Source organism: Eleutherodactylus coqui, chromosome 13 (genome assembly GCF_035609145.1).
Source record: "Eleutherodactylus coqui strain aEleCoq1 chromosome 13, aEleCoq1.hap1, whole genome shotgun sequence".
NCBI classification, from domain to species: Eukaryota; Metazoa; Chordata; class Amphibia; order Anura; family Eleutherodactylidae; genus Eleutherodactylus; species Eleutherodactylus coqui.
In genome coordinates, this window is record NC_089849.1 from 79,122,807 (window position 1) to 79,139,827 (window position 17,021).

The 17,021-nt window shown below is 41.1% G+C and overlaps 11 non-coding genes across 11 annotated transcripts; all 11 read left to right on the plus strand.

Moving 5' to 3' along the window:
- Positions 1-289: 289 nt before the first annotated feature.
- Positions 290-371, plus strand: TRNAL-AAG (transfer RNA leucine (anticodon AAG)). Its single transcript has one exon. It is a non-coding gene; the product is annotated as a tRNA-Leu (tRNA).
- A 1,036-nt stretch (positions 372-1,407) lies between these two features.
- TRNAL-AAG (transfer RNA leucine (anticodon AAG)) lies at positions 1,408-1,489 on the plus strand. The gene has a single exon. It is a non-coding gene; the product is annotated as a tRNA-Leu (tRNA).
- Positions 1,490-2,525: 1,036 nt separating this feature from the next.
- On the plus strand, positions 2,526-2,607 carry TRNAL-AAG (transfer RNA leucine (anticodon AAG)). Its single transcript has one exon. It is a non-coding gene; the product is annotated as a tRNA-Leu (tRNA).
- Positions 2,608-5,320: 2,713 nt separating this feature from the next.
- TRNAL-AAG (transfer RNA leucine (anticodon AAG)) lies at positions 5,321-5,402 on the plus strand. Its single transcript has one exon. It is a non-coding gene; the product is annotated as a tRNA-Leu (tRNA).
- Positions 5,403-6,438: 1,036 nt separating this feature from the next.
- TRNAL-AAG (transfer RNA leucine (anticodon AAG)) lies at positions 6,439-6,520 on the plus strand. Its single transcript has one exon. It is a non-coding gene; the product is annotated as a tRNA-Leu (tRNA).
- Positions 6,521-7,556: 1,036 nt separating this feature from the next.
- Positions 7,557-7,638, plus strand: TRNAL-AAG (transfer RNA leucine (anticodon AAG)). The gene has a single exon. It is a non-coding gene; the product is annotated as a tRNA-Leu (tRNA).
- A 4,949-nt stretch (positions 7,639-12,587) lies between these two features.
- TRNAL-AAG (transfer RNA leucine (anticodon AAG)) lies at positions 12,588-12,669 on the plus strand. Its single transcript has one exon. It is a non-coding gene; the product is annotated as a tRNA-Leu (tRNA).
- Positions 12,670-13,705: 1,036 nt separating this feature from the next.
- On the plus strand, positions 13,706-13,787 carry TRNAL-AAG (transfer RNA leucine (anticodon AAG)). Its single transcript has one exon. It is a non-coding gene; the product is annotated as a tRNA-Leu (tRNA).
- Positions 13,788-14,823: 1,036 nt separating this feature from the next.
- On the plus strand, positions 14,824-14,905 carry TRNAL-AAG (transfer RNA leucine (anticodon AAG)). The gene has a single exon. It is a non-coding gene; the product is annotated as a tRNA-Leu (tRNA).
- A 1,036-nt stretch (positions 14,906-15,941) lies between these two features.
- On the plus strand, positions 15,942-16,023 carry TRNAL-AAG (transfer RNA leucine (anticodon AAG)). The gene has a single exon. It is a non-coding gene; the product is annotated as a tRNA-Leu (tRNA).
- Positions 16,024-16,500: 477 nt separating this feature from the next.
- On the plus strand, positions 16,501-16,582 carry TRNAL-AAG (transfer RNA leucine (anticodon AAG)). Its single transcript has one exon. It is a non-coding gene; the product is annotated as a tRNA-Leu (tRNA).
- The last annotated feature ends 439 nt before the right edge of the window (positions 16,583-17,021 follow it).

Here is a 17,021-nt window from a genome sequence, read left to right on the forward strand (position 1 = left end):
AAGTAGACATTAGGCGCACTCCACGATCTTGCACTTCAAAGCCTTCAATAGCCTAGAAACATCTGAAAAAGCAGTAGTGCGGTAATACTGTTGAACTCACTTGCGTTTGCTTCCTTTCTAACTGGAGGAATGCATTTTCAGCCTTCTGCTGCCATCATTAAATATTCAGCTCGAATGCAGCAACAATTCTTCTTTTTAAATCAAATTCTGGAAAAGGATTTCTTGCCAGGAGAAATGTTCTTTATGAAATCTCTTGGACATTTTGATCCAAAACTATCCACTTTTTCATGGTAGCATGGCCGAGCGGTCTAAGGCGCTGGATTAAGGCTCCAGTCTCTTTGGAGGCGTGGGTTCGAATCCCACTGCTGCCAGTTTTCAATTTTGAAAGCTCTCAAGTTGCTTTCTGAACATTTTAGTGGTCAGAAGAACTTGCTTTTGAGGATGCTCAGAAATGGACTTTTTGGCCTTTTCTGAAACCGAACAAACTCTATAAGAAAAGGCTTTTGATGATATTCCCAAGATGTTATGGCACAGATTAAGCTACCCCGATGCGCTAGCTAAGTAGACATTAGGCGCACTCCACGATCTTGCACTTCAAAGCCTTCAATAGCCTAGAAACATCTGAAAAAGCAGTAGTGCGGTAATACTGTTGAACTCACTTGCGTTTGCTTCCTTTCTAACTGGAGGAATGCATTTTCAGCCTTCTGCTGCCATCATTAAATATTCAGCTCGAATGCAGCAACAATTCTTCTTTTTAAATCAAATTCTGGAAAAGGATTTCTTGCCAGGAGAAATGTTCTTTATGAAATCTCTTGGACATTTTGATCCCACATTATCCACTTTTTCATGGTAGCATGGCCGAGCGGTCTAAGGCGCTGGATTAAGGCTCCAGTCTCTTTGGAGGCGTGGGTTCAAATCCCACTGCTGCCAGTTTTCAATTTTGAAAGCTCTCAAGTTGCTTTCTGAACATTTTAGTGGTCAGAAGAACTTGCTTTTGATGATGCTCAGAAATGGACTTTTTGGCCTTTTCTGAAACCGAACAAACTCTATAAGAAAAGGCTTTTGATGATATTCCCAAGATGTTATGGCACAGATTAAGCTACCCTGATGCGCTAGCTAAGTAGACATTAGGCGCACTCCACGATCTTGCACTTCAAAGCCTTCAATAGCCTAGAAACATCTGAAAAAGCAGTAGTGCGGTAATACTGTTGAACTCACTTGCGTTTGCTTCCTTTCTAACTGGAGGAATGCATTTTCAGCCTTCTGCTGCCATCATTAAATATTCAGCTCGAATGCAGCAACAATTCTTCTTTTTAAATCAAATTCTGGAAAAGGATTTCTTGCCAGGAGAAATGTTCTTTATGAAATCTCTTGGACATTTTGATCCAAAACTATCCACTTTTTCATGGTAGCATGGCCGAGCGGTCTAAGGCGCTGGATTAAGGCTCCAGTCTCTTTGGAGGCGTGGGTTCGAATCCCACTGCTGCCAGTTTTCAATTTTGAAAGCTCTCAAGTTGCTTTCTGAACATTTTAGTGGTCAGAAGAACTTGCTTTTGAGGATGCTCAGAAATTGACTTTTTGGCCTTTTCTGAAACCGAACAAACTCTATAAGAAAAGGCTTTTGATGATATTCCCAAGATGTTATGGCACAGATTAAGCTACCCCGATGCGCTAGCTAAGTAGACATTAGGCGCACTCCACGATCTTGCACTTCAAAGCCTTCAATAGCCTAGAAACATCTGAAAAAGCAGTAGTGCGGTAATACTGTTGAACTCACTTGCGTTTGCTTCCTTTCTAACTGGAGGAATGCATTTTCAGCCTTCTGCTGCCATCATTAAATATTCAGCTCGAATGCAGCAACAATTCTTCTTTTTAAATCAAATTCTGGAAAAGGATTTCTTGCCAGGAGAAATGTTCTTTATGAAATCTCTTGGACATTTTGATCCCACATTATCCACTTTTTCATGGTAGCATGGCCGAGCGGTCTAAGGCGCTGGATTAAGGCTCCAGTCTCTTTGGAGGCGTGGGTTCAAATCCCACTGCTGCCAGTTTTCAATTTTGAAAGCTCTCAAGTTGCTTTCTGAACATTTTAGTGGTCAGAAGAACTTGCTTTTGATGATGCTCAGAAATGGACTTTTTGGCCTTTTCTGAAACTGAACAAACTCTATAAGAAAAGGCTTTTGATGATATTCCCAAGATGTTATGGCACAGATTAAGCTACCCTGATGCGCTAGCTAAGTAGACATTAGGCGCACTCCACGATCTTGCACTTCAAAGCCTTCAATAGCCTAGAAACATCTGAAAAAGCAGTAGTGCGGTAATACTGTTGAACTCACTTGCGTTTGCTTCCTTTCTAACTGGAGGAATGCATTTTCAGCCTTCTGCTGCCATCATTAAATATTCAGCTCGAATGCAGCAACAATTCTTCTTTTTAAATCAAATTCTGGAAAAGGATTTCTTGCCAGGAGAAATGTTCTTTATGAAATCTCTTGGACATTTTGATCCAAAATTATCCACTTTGTCATGGTAGCATGGCCGAGCGGTCTAAGGCGCTGGATTAAGGCTCCAGTCTCTTTGGAGGCGTGGGTTCGAATCCCACTGCTGCCAGTTTTCAATTTTGAAAGCTCTCAAGTTGCTTTCTGAACATTTTAGTGGTCAGAAGAACTTGCTTTTGAGGATGCTCAGAAATGGACTTTTTGGCCTTTTCTGAAACCGAACAAACTCTATAAGAAAAGGCTTTTGATGATATTCCCAAGATGTTATGGCACAGATTAAGCTACCCCGATGCGCTAGCTAAGTAGACATTAGGCGCACTCCACGATCTTGCACTTCAAAGCCTTCAATAGCCTAGAAACATCTGAAAAAGCAGTAGTGTGGTAATACTGTTGAACTCACTTGCGTTTGCTTCCTTTCTAACTGGAGGAATGCATTTTCAGCCTTCTGCTGCCATCATTAAATATTCAGCTCGAATGCAGCAACAATTCTTCTTTTTAAATCAAATTCTGGAAAAGGATTTCTTGCCAGGAGAAATGTTCTTTATGAAATCTCTTGGACATTTTGATCCAAAATTATCCACTTTTTCATGGTAGCATGGCCGAGCGGTCTAATGCGCTGGATTAAGGCTCCAGTCTCTTTGGAGGCGTGGGTTCGAATCCCACTGCTGCCAGTTTTCAATTTTGAAAGCTCTCAAGTTGCTTTCTGAACATTTTAGTGGTCAGAAGAACTTGCTTTTGATGATGCTCAGAAATGGCCTTTTTGGCCTTTTCTGAAACCGAACAAACTCTATAAGAAAAGGCTTTTGATGATATTCCCAAGATGTTATGGCACAGATTAAGCTACCCTGATGCGCTAGCTAAGTAGACATTAGGCGCACTCCACGATCTCGCACTTCAAAGCCTTCAATAGCCTAGAAACATCTGAAAAAGCAGTAGTGCGGTAATACTGTTGAACTCACTTGCGTTTGCTTCCTTTCTAACTGGAGGAATGCATTTTCAGCCTTCTGCTGCCATCATTAAATATTCAGCTCGAATGCAGCAACAATTCTTCTTTTTAAATCAAATTCTGGAAAAGGATTTCTTGCCAGGAGAAATGTTCTTTATGAAATCTCTTGGACATTTTGATCCCACATTATCCACTCTTTCATGGTAGCATGGCCGAGCGGTCTAAGGCGCTGGATTAAGGCTCCAGTCTCTTTGGAGGCGTGGGTTCAAATCCCACTGCTGCCAGTTTTCAATTTTGAAAGCTCTCAAGTTGCTTTCTGAACATTTTAGTGGTCAGAAGAACTTGCTTTTGATGATGCTCAGAAATGGACTTTTTGGCCTTTTCTGAAACCGAACAAACTCTATAAGAAAAGGCTTTTGATGATATTCCCAAGATGTTATGGCACAGATTAAGCTACCCTGATGCGCTAGCTAAGTAGACATTAGGCGCACTCCACGATCTTGCACTTCAAAGCCTTCAATAGCCTAGAAACATCTGAAAAAGCAGTAGTGCGGTAATACTGTTGAACTCACTTGCGTTTGCTTCCTTTCTAACTGGAGGAATGCATTTTCAGCCTTCTGCTGCCATCATTAAATATTCAGCTCGAATGCAGCAACAATTCTTCTTTTTAAATCAAATTCTGGAAAAGGATTTCTTGCCAGGAGAAATGTTCTTTATGAAATCTCTTGGACATTTTGATCCAAAATTATCCCCTTTTTCATGGTAGCATGGCCGAACGGTCTAATGCGCTGGATTAAGGCTCCAGTCTCTTTGGAGGTGTGGGTTCGAATCCCACTGCTGCCAGTTTTCAATTTTGAAAGCTCTCAAGTTGCTTTCTGAACATTTTAGTGGTCAGAAGAACTTACTTTTGATGATGCTCAGAAACGGACTTTTTGGCCTTTTCTGAAACCGAACAAACTCTATAAGAAAAGGCTTTTGATGATATTCCCAAGATGTTATGGCACAGATTAAGCTACCCCGATGCGCTAGCTAAGTAGACATTAGGCGCACTCCACGATCTTGCACTTCAAAGCCTTCAATAGCCTAGAAACATCTGAAAAAGCAGTAGTGTGGTAATACTGTTGAACTCACTTGCGTTTGCTTCCTTTCTAACTGGAGGAATGCATTTTCAGCCTTCTGCTGCCATCATTAAATATTCAGCTCGAATGCAGCAACAATTCTTCTTTTTAAATCAAATTCTGGAAAAGGATTTCTTGCCAGGAGAAATGTTCTTTATGAAATCTCTTGGACATTTTGATCCCACATTATCCACTTTTTCATGGTAGCATGGCCGAGCGGTCTAAGGCGCTGGATTAAGGCTCCAGTCTCTTTGGAGGCGTGGGTTCAAATCCCACTGCTGCCAGTTTTCAATTTTGAAAGCTCTCAAGTTGCTTTCTGAACATTTTAGTGGTCAGAAGAACTTGCTTTTGATGATGCTCAGAAATGGACTTTTTGGCCTTTTCTGAAACCGAACAAACTCTATAAGAAAAGGCTTTTGATGATATTCCCAAGATGTTATGGCACAGATTAAGCTACCCTGATGCGCTAGCTAAGTAGACATTAGGCGCACTCCACGATCTTGCACTTCAAAGCCTTCAATAGCCTAGAAACATCTGAAAAAGCAGTAGTGCGGTAATACTGTTGAACTCACTTGCGTTTGCTTCCTTTCTAACTGGAGGAATGCATTTTCAGCCTTCTGCTGCCATCATTAAATATTCAGCTCGAATGCAGCAACAATTCTTCTTTTTAAATCAAATTCTGGAAAAGGATTTCTTGCCAGGAGAAATGTTCTTTATGAAATCTCTTGGACATTTTGATCCAAAACTATCCACTTTTTCATGGTAGCATGGCCGAGCGGTCTAAGGCGCTGGATTAAGGCTCCAGTCTCTTTGGAGGCGTGGGTTCGAATCCCACTGCTGCCAGTTTTCAATTTTGAAAGCTCTCAAGTTGCTTTCTGAACATTTTAGTGGTCAGAAGAACTTGCTTTTGAGGATGCTCAGAAATGGACTTTTTGGCCTTTTCTGAAACCGAACAAACTCTATAAGAAAAGGCTTTTGATGATATTCCCAAGATGTTATGGCACAGATTAAGCTACCCCGATGCGCTAGCTAAGTAGACATTAGGCGCACTCCACGATCTTGCACTTCAAAGCCTTCAATAGCCTAGAAACATCTGAAAAAGCAGTAGTGCGGTAATACTGTTGAACTCACTTGCGTTTGCTTCCTTTCTAACTGGAGGAATGCATTTTCAGCCTTCTGCTGCCATCATTAAATATTCAGCTCGAATGCAGCAACAATTCTTCTTTTTAAATCAAATTCTGGAAAAGGATTTCTTGCCAGGAGAAATGTTCTTTATGAAATCTCTTGGACATTTTGATCCCACATTATCCACTTTTTCATGGTAGCATGGCCGAGCGGTCTAAGGCGCTGGATTAAGGCTCCAGTCTCTTTGGAGGCGTGGGTTCAAATCCCACTGCTGCCAGTTTTCAATTTTGAAAGCTCTCAAGTTGCTTTCTGAACATTTTAGTGGTCAGAAGAACTTGCTTTTGATGATGCTCAGAAATGGACTTTTTGGCCTTTTCTGAAACCGAACAAACTCTATAAGAAAAGGCTTTTGATGATATTCCCAAGATGTTATGGCACAGATTAAGCTACCCTGATGCGCTAGCTAAGTAGACATTAGGCGCACTCCACGATCTTGCACTTCAAAGCCTTCAATAGCCTAGAAACATCTGAAAAAGCAGTAGTGCGGTAATACTGTTGAACTCACTTGCGTTTGCTTCCTTTCTAACTGGAGGAATGCATTTTCAGCCTTCTGCTGCCATCATTAAATATTCAGCTCGAATGCAGCAACAATTCTTCTTTTTAAATCAAATTCTGGAAAAGGATTTCTTGCCAGGAGAAATGTTCTTTATGAAATCTCTTGGACATTTTGATCCAAAACTATCCACTTTTTCATGGTAGCATGGCCGAGCGGTCTAAGGCGCTGGATTAAGGCTCCAGTCTCTTTGGAGGCGTGGGTTCGAATCCCACTGCTGCCAGTTTTCAATTTTGAAAGCTCTCAAGTTGCTTTCTGAACATTTTAGTGGTCAGAAGAACTTGCTTTTGAGGATGCTCAGAAATTGACTTTTTGGCCTTTTCTGAAACCGAACAAACTCTATAAGAAAAGGCTTTTGATGATATTCCCAAGATGTTATGGCACAGATTAAGCTACCCCGATGCGCTAGCTAAGTAGACATTAGGCGCACTCCACGATCTTGCACTTCAAAGCCTTCAATAGCCTAGAAACATCTGAAAAAGCAGTAGTGCGGTAATACTGTTGAACTCACTTGCGTTTGCTTCCTTTCTAACTGGAGGAATGCATTTTCAGCCTTCTGCTGCCATCATTAAATATTCAGCTCGAATGCAGCAACAATTCTTCTTTTTAAATCAAATTCTGGAAAAGGATTTCTTGCCAGGAGAAATGTTCTTTATGAAATCTCTTGGACATTTTGATCCCACATTATCCACTTTTTCATGGTAGCATGGCCGAGCGGTCTAAGGCGCTGGATTAAGGCTCCAGTCTCTTTGGAGGCGTGGGTTCAAATCCCACTGCTGCCAGTTTTCAATTTTGAAAGCTCTCAAGTTGCTTTCTGAACATTTTAGTGGTCAGAAGAACTTGCTTTTGATGATGCTCAGAAATGGACTTTTTGGCCTTTTCTGAAACTGAACAAACTCTATAAGAAAAGGCTTTTGATGATATTCCCAAGATGTTATGGCACAGATTAAGCTACCCTGATGCGCTAGCTAAGTAGACATTAGGCGCACTCCACGATCTTGCACTTCAAAGCCTTCAATAGCCTAGAAACATCTGAAAAAGCAGTAGTGCGGTAATACTGTTGAACTCACTTGCGTTTGCTTCCTTTCTAACTGGAGGAATGCATTTTCAGCCTTCTGCTGCCATCATTAAATATTCAGCTCGAATGCAGCAACAATTCTTCTTTTTAAATCAAATTCTGGAAAAGGATTTCTTGCCAGGAGAAATGTTCTTTATGAAATCTCTTGGACATTTTGATCCAAAATTATCCACTTTGTCATGGTAGCATGGCCGAGCGGTCTAAGGCGCTGGATTAAGGCTCCAGTCTCTTTGGAGGCGTGGGTTCGAATCCCACTGCTGCCAGTTTTCAATTTTGAAAGCTCTCAAGTTGCTTTCTGAACATTTTAGTGGTCAGAAGAACTTGCTTTTGAGGATGCTCAGAAATGGACTTTTTGGCCTTTTCTGAAACCGAACAAACTCTATAAGAAAAGGCTTTTGATGATATTCCCAAGATGTTATGGCACAGATTAAGCTACCCCGATGCGCTAGCTAAGTAGACATTAGGCGCACTCCACGATCTTGCACTTCAAAGCCTTCAATAGCCTAGAAACATCTGAAAAAGCAGTAGTGCGGTAATACTGTTGAACTCACTTGCGTTTGCTTCCTTTCTAACTGGAGGAATGCATTTTCAGCCTTCTGCTGCCATCATTAAATATTCAGCTCGAATGCAGCAACAATTCTTCTTTTTAAATCAAATTCTGGAAAAGGATTTCTTGCCAGGAGAAATGTTCTTTATGAAATCTCTTGGACATTTTGATCCCAAATTATCCACTTTTTCATGGTAGCATGGCCGAGCGGTCTAAGGCGCTGGATTAAGGCTCCAGTCTCTTTGGAGGCGTGGGTTCGAATCGCACTGCTGCCAGTTTTCAATTTTGAAAGCTCTCAAGTTGCTTTCTGAACATTTTAGTGGTCAGAAGAACTTGCTTTTGATGATGCTCAGAAATGGACTTTTTGGCCTTTTCTGAAACCGAACAAACTCTATAAGAAAAGGCTTTTGATGATATTCCCAAGATGTTATGGCACAGATTAAGCTACCTCGATGCGCTAGCTAAGTAGACATTAGGCGCACTCCACGATCTTGCACTTCAAAGCCTTCAATAGCCTAGAAACATCTGAAAAAGCAGTAGTGCGGTAATACTGTTGAACTCACTTGCGTTTGCTTCCTTTCTAACTGGAGGAATGCATTTTCAGCCTTCTGCTGCCATCATTAAATATTCAGCTCGAATGCAGCAACAATTCTTCTTTTTAAATCACATTCTGGAAAAGGATTTCTTGCCAGGAGAAATGTTATTTATGAAATCTCTTGGACATTTTGATCCCAAATTATCCACTCTTTCATGGTAGCATGGCCGAGCGGTCTAAGGCGCTGGATTAAGGCTCCAGTCTCTTTGGAGGCATGGGTTCGAATACCACTGCTGCCAGTTTTCAATTTTGAAAGCTCTCAAGTTGCTTTCTGAACATTTTAGTGGTCAGAAGAACTTGCTTTTGAGGATGCTCAGAAATGGACTTTTTGGCCTTTTCTGAAACCGAACAAACTCTATAAGAAAAGGCTTTTGATGATATTCCCAAGATGTTATGGCACAGATTAAGCTACCCCGATGCGCTAGCTAAGTAGACATTAGGCGCACTCCACGATCTTGCACTTCAAAGCCTTCAATAGCCTAGAAACATCTGAAAAAGCAGTAGTGTGGTAATACTGTTGAACTCACTTGCGTTTGCTTCCTTTCTAACTGGAGGAATGCATTTTCAGCCTTCTGCTGCCATCATTAAATATTCAGCTCGAATGCAGCAACAATTCTTCTTTTTAAATCAAATTCTGGAAAAGGATTTCTTGCCAGGAGAAATGTTCTTTATGAAATCTCTTGGACATTTTGATCCCAAATTATCCACTTTTTCATGGTAGCATGGCCGAGCGGTCTAAGGCGCTGGATTAAGGCTCCAGTCTCTTTGGAGGCATGGGTTCGAATACCACTGCTGCCAGTTTTCAATTTTGAAAGCTCTCAAGTTGCTTTCTGAACATTTTAGTGGTCAGAAGAACTTGCTTTTGAGGATGCTCAGAAATGGACTTTTTGGCCTTTTCTGAAACCGAACAAACTCTATAAGAAAAGGCTTTTGATGATATTCCCAAGATGTTATGGCACAGATTAAGCTACCCCGATGCGCTAGCTAAGTAGACATTAGGCGCACTCCACGATCTTGCACTTCAAAGCCTTCAATAGCCTAGAAACATCTGAAAAAGCAGTAGTGTGGTAATACTGTTGAACTCACTTGCGTTTGCTTCCTTTCTAACTGGAGGAATGCATTTTCAGCCTTCTGCTGCCATCATTAAATATTCAGCTCGAATGCAGCAACAATTCTTCTTTTTAAATCAAATTCTGGAAAAGGATTTCTTGCCAGGAGAAATGTTCTTTATGAAATCTCTTGGACATTTTGATCCCAAATTATCCACTTTTTCATGGTAGCATGGCCGAGCGGTCTAAGGCGCTGGATTAAGGCTCCAGTCTCTTTGGAGGCGTGGGTTCGAATCGCACTGCTGCCAGTTTTTAATTTTGAAAGCTCTCAAGTTGCTTTCTGAACATTTTAGTGGTCAGAAGAACTTGCTTTTGATGATGCTCAGAAATGGACTTTTTGGCCTTTTCTGAAACCGAACAAACTCTATAAGAAAAGGCTTTTGATGATATTCCCAAGATGTTATGGCACAGATTAAGCTACCTCGATGCGCTAGCTAAGTAGACATTAGGCGCACTCCACGATCTTGCACTTCAAAGCCTTCAATAGCCTAGAAACATCTGAAAAAGCAGTAGTGCGGTAATACTGTTGAACTCACTTGCGTTTGCTTCCTTTCTAACTGGAGGAATGCATTTTCAGCCTTCTGCTGCCATCATTAAATATTCAGCTCGAATGCAGCAACAATTCTTCTTTTTAAATCACATTCTGGAAAAGGATTTCTTGCCAGGAGAAATGTTATTTATGAAATCTCTTGGACATTTTGATCCCAAATTATCCACTCTTCCATGGTAGCATGGCCGAGCGGTCTAAGGCGCTGGATTAAGGCTCCAGTCTCTTTGGAGGCATGGGTTCGAATACCACTGCTGCCAGTTTTCAATTTTGAAAGCTCTCAAGTTGCTTTCTGAACATTTTAGTGGTCAGAAGAACTTGCTTTTGATGATGCTCAGAAATGGACTTTTTGGCCTTTTCTGAAACCGAACAAACTCTATAAGAAAAGGCTTTTGATGATATTCCCAAGATGTTATGGCACAGATTAAGCTACCCTGATGCGCTAGCTAAGTAGACATTAGGCGCACTCCACGATCTTGCACTTCAAAGCCTTCAATAGCCTAGAAACATCTGAAAAAGCAGTAGTGCGGTAATACTGTTGAACTCACTTGCGTTTGCTTCCTTTCTAACTGGAGGAATGCATTTTCAGCCTTCTGCTGCCAGCATTAAATATTCAGCTCGAATGCAGCAACAATTCTTCTTTTTAAATCAAATTCTGGAAAAGGATTTCTTGCCAGGAGAAATGTTCTTTATGAAATCTCTTGGACATTTTGATCCAAAATTATCCACTTTTTCATGGTAGCATGGCCGAGCGGTCTAATGCGCTGGATTAAGGCTCCAGTCTCTTTGGAGGCGTGGGTTCGAATCCCACTGCTGCCAGTTTTCAATTTTGAAAGCTCTCAAGTTGCTTTCTGAACATTTTAGTGGTCAGAAGAACTTGCTTTTGATGATGCTCAGAAATGGACTTTTTGGCCTTTTCTGAAACCGAACAAACTCTATAAGAAAAGGCTTTTGATGATATTCCCAAGATGTTATGGCACAGATTAAGCTACCCTGATGCGCTAGCTAAGTAGACATTAGGCGCACTCCACGATCTCGCACTTCAAAGCCTTCAATAGCCTAGAAACATCTGAAAAAGCAGTAGTGCGGTAATACTGTTGAACTCACTTGCGTTTGCTTCCTTTCTAACTGGAGGAATGCATTTTCAGCCTTCTGCTGCCATCATTAAATATTCAGCTCGAATGCAGCAACAATTCTTCTTTTTAAATCAAATTCTGGAAAAGGATTTCTTGCCAGGAGAAATGTTCTTTATGAAATCTCTTGGACATTTTGATCCCAAATTATCCACTTTTTCATGGTAGCATGGCCGAGCGGTCTAAGGCGCAGGATTAAGGCTCCAGTCTCTTTGGAGGCGTGGGTTCGAATCCCACTGCTGCCAGTTTTCAATTTTGAAAGCTCTCAAGTTGCTTTCTGAACATTTTAGTGGTCAGAAGAACTTGCTTTTGATGATGCTCAGAAATGGACTTTTTGGCCTTTTCTGAAACCGAACAAACTCTATAAGAAAAGGCTTTTGATGATATTCCCAAGATGTTATGGCACAGATTAAGCTACCCCGATGCGCTAGCTAAGTAGACATTAGGCGCACTCCACGATCTTGCACTTCAAAGCCTTCAATAGCCTAGAAACATCTGAAAAAGCAGTAGTGCGGTAATACTGTTGAACTCACTTGCGTTTGCTTCCTTTCTAACTGGAGGAATGCATTTTCAGCCTTCTGCTGCCATCATTAAATATTCAGCTCGAATGCAGCAACAATTCTTCTTTTTAAATCAAATTCTGGAAAAGGATTTCTTGCCAGGAGAAATGTTCTTTATGAAATCTCTTGGACATTTTGATCCCACATTATCCACTCTTTCATGGTAGCATGGCCGAGCGGTCTAAGGCGCTGGATTAAGGCTCCAGTCTCTTTGGAGGTGTGGGTTCAAATCCCACTGCTGCCAGTTTTCAATTTTGAAAGCTCTCAAGTTGCTTTCTGAACATTTTAGTGGTCAGAAGAACTTGCTTTTGATGATGCTCAGAAATGGACTTTTTGGCCTTTTCTGAAACCGAACAAACTCTATAAGAAAAGGCTTTTGATGATATTCCCAAGATGTTATGGCACAGATTAAGCTACCCTGATGCGCTAGCTAAGTAGACATTAGGCGCACTCCACGATCTTGCACTTCAAAGCCTTCAATAGCCTAGAAACATCTGAAAAAGCAGTAGTGCGGTAATACTGTTGAACTCACTTGCGTTTGCTTCCTTTCTAACTGGAGGAATGCATTTTCAGCCTTCTGCTGCCATCATTAAATATTCAGCTCGAATGCAGCAACAATTCTTCTTTTTAAATCAAATTCTGGAAAAGGATTTCTTGCCAGGAGAAATGTTCTTTATGAAATCTCTTGGACATTTTGATCCAAAATTATCCACTTTTTCATGGTAGCATGGCCGAGCGGTCTAAGGCGCTGGATTAAGGCTCCAGTCTCTTTGGAGGCGTGGGTTCGAATCCCACTGCTGCCAGTTTTCAATTTTGAAAGCTCTCAAGTTGCTTTCTGAACATTTTAGTGGTCAGAAGAACTTGCTTTTGAGGATGCTCAGAAATGGACTTTTTGGCCTTTTCTGAAACCGAACAAACTCTATAAGAAAAGGCTTTTGATGATATTCCCAAGATGTTATGGCACAGATTAAGCTACCCCGATGCGCTAGCTAAGTAGACATTAGGCGCACTCCACGATCTTGCACTTCAAAGCCTTCAATAGCCTAGAAACATCTGAAAAAGCAGTAGTGTGGTAATACTGTTGAACTCACTTGCGTTTGCTTCCTTTCTAACTGGAGGAATGCATTTTCAGCCTTCTGCTGCCATCATTAAATATTCAGCTCGAATGCAGCAACAATTCTTCTTTTTAAATCAAATTCTGGAAAAGGATTTCTTGCCAGGAGAAATGTTCTTTATGAAATCTCTTGGACATTTTGATCCCAAATTATCCACTTTTTCATGGTAGCATGGCCGAGCGGTCTAAGGCGCTGGATTAAGGCTCCAGTCTCTTTGGAGGCGTGGGTTCGAATCGCACTGCTGCCAGTTTTCAATTTTGAAAGCTCTCAAGTTGCTTTCTGAACATTTTAGTGGTCAGAAGAACTTGCTTTTGATGATGCTCAGAAATGGACTTTTTGGCCTTTTCTGAAACCGAACAAACTCTATAAGAAAAGGCTTTTGATGATATTCCCAAGATGTTATGGCACAGATTAAGCTACCCTGATGCGCTAGCTAAGTAGACATTAGGCGCACTCCACGATCTTGCACTTCAAAGCCTTCAATAGCCTAGAAACATCTGAAAAAGCAGTAGTGCGGTAATACTGTTGAACTCACTTGCGTTTGCTTCCTTTCTAACTGGAGGAATGCATTTTCAGCCTTCTGCTGCCATCATTAAATATTCAGCTCGAATGCAGCAACAATTCTTCTTTTTAAATCAAATTCTGGAAAAGGATTTCTTGCCAGGAGAAATGTTCTTTATGAAATCTCTTGGACATTTTGATCCAAAATTATCCACTTTTTCATGGTAGCATGGCCGAGCGGTCTAAGGCGCTGGATTAAGGCTCCAGTCTCTTTGGAGGCGTGGGTTCGAATCCCACTGCTGCCAGTTTTCAATTTTGAAAGCTCTCAAGTTGCTTTCTGAACATTTTAGTGGTCAGAAGAACTTGCTTTTGATGATGCTCAGAAATGGACTTTTTGGCCTTTTCTGAAACCGAACAAACTCTATAAGAAAAGGCTTTTGATGATATTCCCAAGATGTTATGGCACAGATTAAGCTACCCCGATGCGCTAGCTAAGTAGACATTAGGCGCACTCCACGATCTTGCACTTCAAAGCCTTCAATAGCCTAGAAACATCTGAAAAAGCAGTAGTGCGGTAATACTGTTGAACTCACTTGCGTTTGCTTCCTTTCTAACTGGAGGAATGCATTTTCAGCCTTCTGCTGCCATCATTAAATATTCAGCTCGAATGCAGCAACAATTCTTCTTTTTAAATCAAATTCTGGAAAAGGATTTCTTGCCAGGAGAAATGTTCTTTATGAAATCTCTTGGACATTTTGATCCCACATTATCCACTCTTTCATGGTAGCATGGCCGAGCGGTCTAAGGCGCTGGATTAAGGCTCCAGTCTCTTTGGAGGCGTGGGTTCAAATCCCACTGCTGCCAGTTTTCAATTTTGAAAGCTCTCAAGTTGCTTTCTGAACATTTTAGTGGTCAGAAGAACTTGCTTTTGATGATGCTCAGAAATGGACTTTTTGGCCTTTTCTGAAACCGAACAAACTCTATAAGAAAAGGCTTTTGATGATATTCCCAAGATGTTATGGCACAGATTAAGCTACCCTGATGCGCTAGCTAAGTAGACATTAGGCGCACTCCACGATCTCGCACTTCAAAGCCTTCAATAGCCTAGAAACATCTGAAAAAGCAGTAGTGCGGTAATACTGTTGAACTCACTTGCGTTTGCTTCCTTTCTAACTGGAGGAATGCATTTTCAGCCTTCTGCTGCCATCATTAAATATTCAGCTCGAATGCAGCAACAATTCTTCTTTTTAAATCAAATTCTGGAAAAGGATTTCTTGCCAGGAGAAATGTTCTTTATGAAATCTCTTGGACATTTTGATCCCAAATTATCCACTTTTTCATGGTAGCATGGCCGAGCGGTCTAAGGCGCTGGATTAAGGCTCCAGTCTCTTTGGAGGCGTGGGTTCGAATCCCACTGCTGCCAGTTTTCAATTTTGAAAGCTCTCAAGTTGCTTTCTGAACATTTTAGTGGTCAGAAGAACTTGCTTTTGATGATGCTCAGAAATGGACTTTTTGGCCTTTTCTGAAACCGAACAAACTCTATAAGAAAAGGCTTTTGATGATATTCCCAAGATGTTATGGCACAGATTAAGCTACCCCGATGCGCTAGCTAAGTAGACATTAGGCGCACTCCACGATCTTGCACTTCAAAGCCTTCAATAGCCTAGAAACATCTGAAAAAGCAGTAGTGCGGTAATACTGTTGAACTCACTTGCGTTTGCTTCCTTTCTAACTGGAGGAATGCATTTTCAGCCTTCTGCTGCCATCATTAAATATTCAGCTCGAATGCAGCAACAATTCTTCTTTTTAAATCAAATTCTGGAAAAGGATTTCTTGCCAGGAGAAATGTTCTTTATGAAATCTCTTGGACATTTTGATCCCACATTATCCACTCTTTCATGGTAGCATGGCCGAGCGGTCTAAGGCGCTGGATTAAGGCTCCAGTCTCTTTGGAGGTGTGGGTTCAAATCCCACTGCTGCCAGTTTTCAATTTTGAAAGCTCTCAAGTTGCTTTCTGAACATTTTAGTGGTCAGAAGAACTTGCTTTTGATGATGCTCAGAAATGGACTTTTTGGCCTTTTCTGAAACCGAACAAACTCTATAAGAAAAGGCTTTTGATGATATTCCCAAGATGTTATGGCACAGATTAAGCTACCCTGATGCGCTAGCTAAGTAGACATTAGGCGCACTCCACGATCTTGCACTTCAAAGCCTTCAATAGCCTAGAAACATCTGAAAAAGCAGTAGTGCGGTAATACTGTTGAACTCACTTGCGTTTGCTTCCTTTCTAACTGGAGGAATGCATTTTCAGCCTTCTGCTGCCATCATTAAATATTCAGCTCGAATGCAGCAACAATTCTTCTTTTTAAATCAAATTCTGGAAAAGGATTTCTTGCCAGGAGAAATGTTCTTTATGAAATCTCTTGGACATTTTGATCCAAAATTATCCACTTTTTCATGGTAGCATGGCCGAGCGGTCTAAGGCGCTGGATTAAGGCTCCAGTCTCTTTGGAGGCGTGGGTTCGAATCCCACTGCTGCCAGTTTTCAATTTTGAAAGCTCTCAAGTTGCTTTCTGAACATTTTAGTGGTCAGAAGAACTTGCTTTTGAGGATGCTCAGAAATGGACTTTTTGGCCTTTTCTGAAACCGAACAAACTCTATAAGAAAAGGCTTTTGATGATATTCCCAAGATGTTATGGCACAGATTAAGCTACCCTGATGCGCTAGCTAAGTAGACATTAGGCGCACTCCACGATCTTGCACTTCAAAGCCTTCAATAGCCTAGAAACATCTGAAAAAGCAGTAGTGCGGTAATACTGTTGAACTCACTTGCGTTTGCTTCCTTTCTAACTGGAGGAATGCATTTTCAGCCTTCTGCTGCCATCATTAAATATTCAGCTCGAATGCAGCAACAATTCTTCTTTTTAAATCAAATTCTGGAAAAGGATTTCTTGCCAGGAGAAATGTTCTTTATGAAATCTCTTGGACATTTTGATCCAAAATTATCCACTTTTTCATGGTAGCATGGCCGAGCGGTCTAAGGCGCTGGATTAAGGCTCCAGTCTCTTTGGAGGCGTGGGTTCGAATCCCACTGCTGCCAGTTTTCAATTTTGAAAGCTCTCAAGTTGCTTTCTGAACATTTTAGTGGTCAGAAGAACTTGCTTTTGAGGATGCTCAGAAATGGACTTTTTGGCCTTTTCTGAAACCGAACAAACTCTATAAGAAAAGGCTTTTGATGATATTCCCAAGATGTTATGGCAAAGATTAAGCTACCCCGATGCGCTAGCTAAGTAGACATTAGGCGCACTCCACGATCTTGCACTTCAAAGCCTTCAATAGCCTAGAAACATCTGAAAAAGCAGTAGTGTGGTAATACTGTTGAACTCACTTGCGTTTGCTTCCTTTCTAACTGGAGGAATGCATTTTCAGCCTTCTGCTGCCATCATTAAATATTCAGCTCGAATGCAGCAACAATTCTTCTTTTTAAATCAAATTCTGGAAAAGGATTTCTTGCCAGGAGAAATGTTCTTTATGAAATC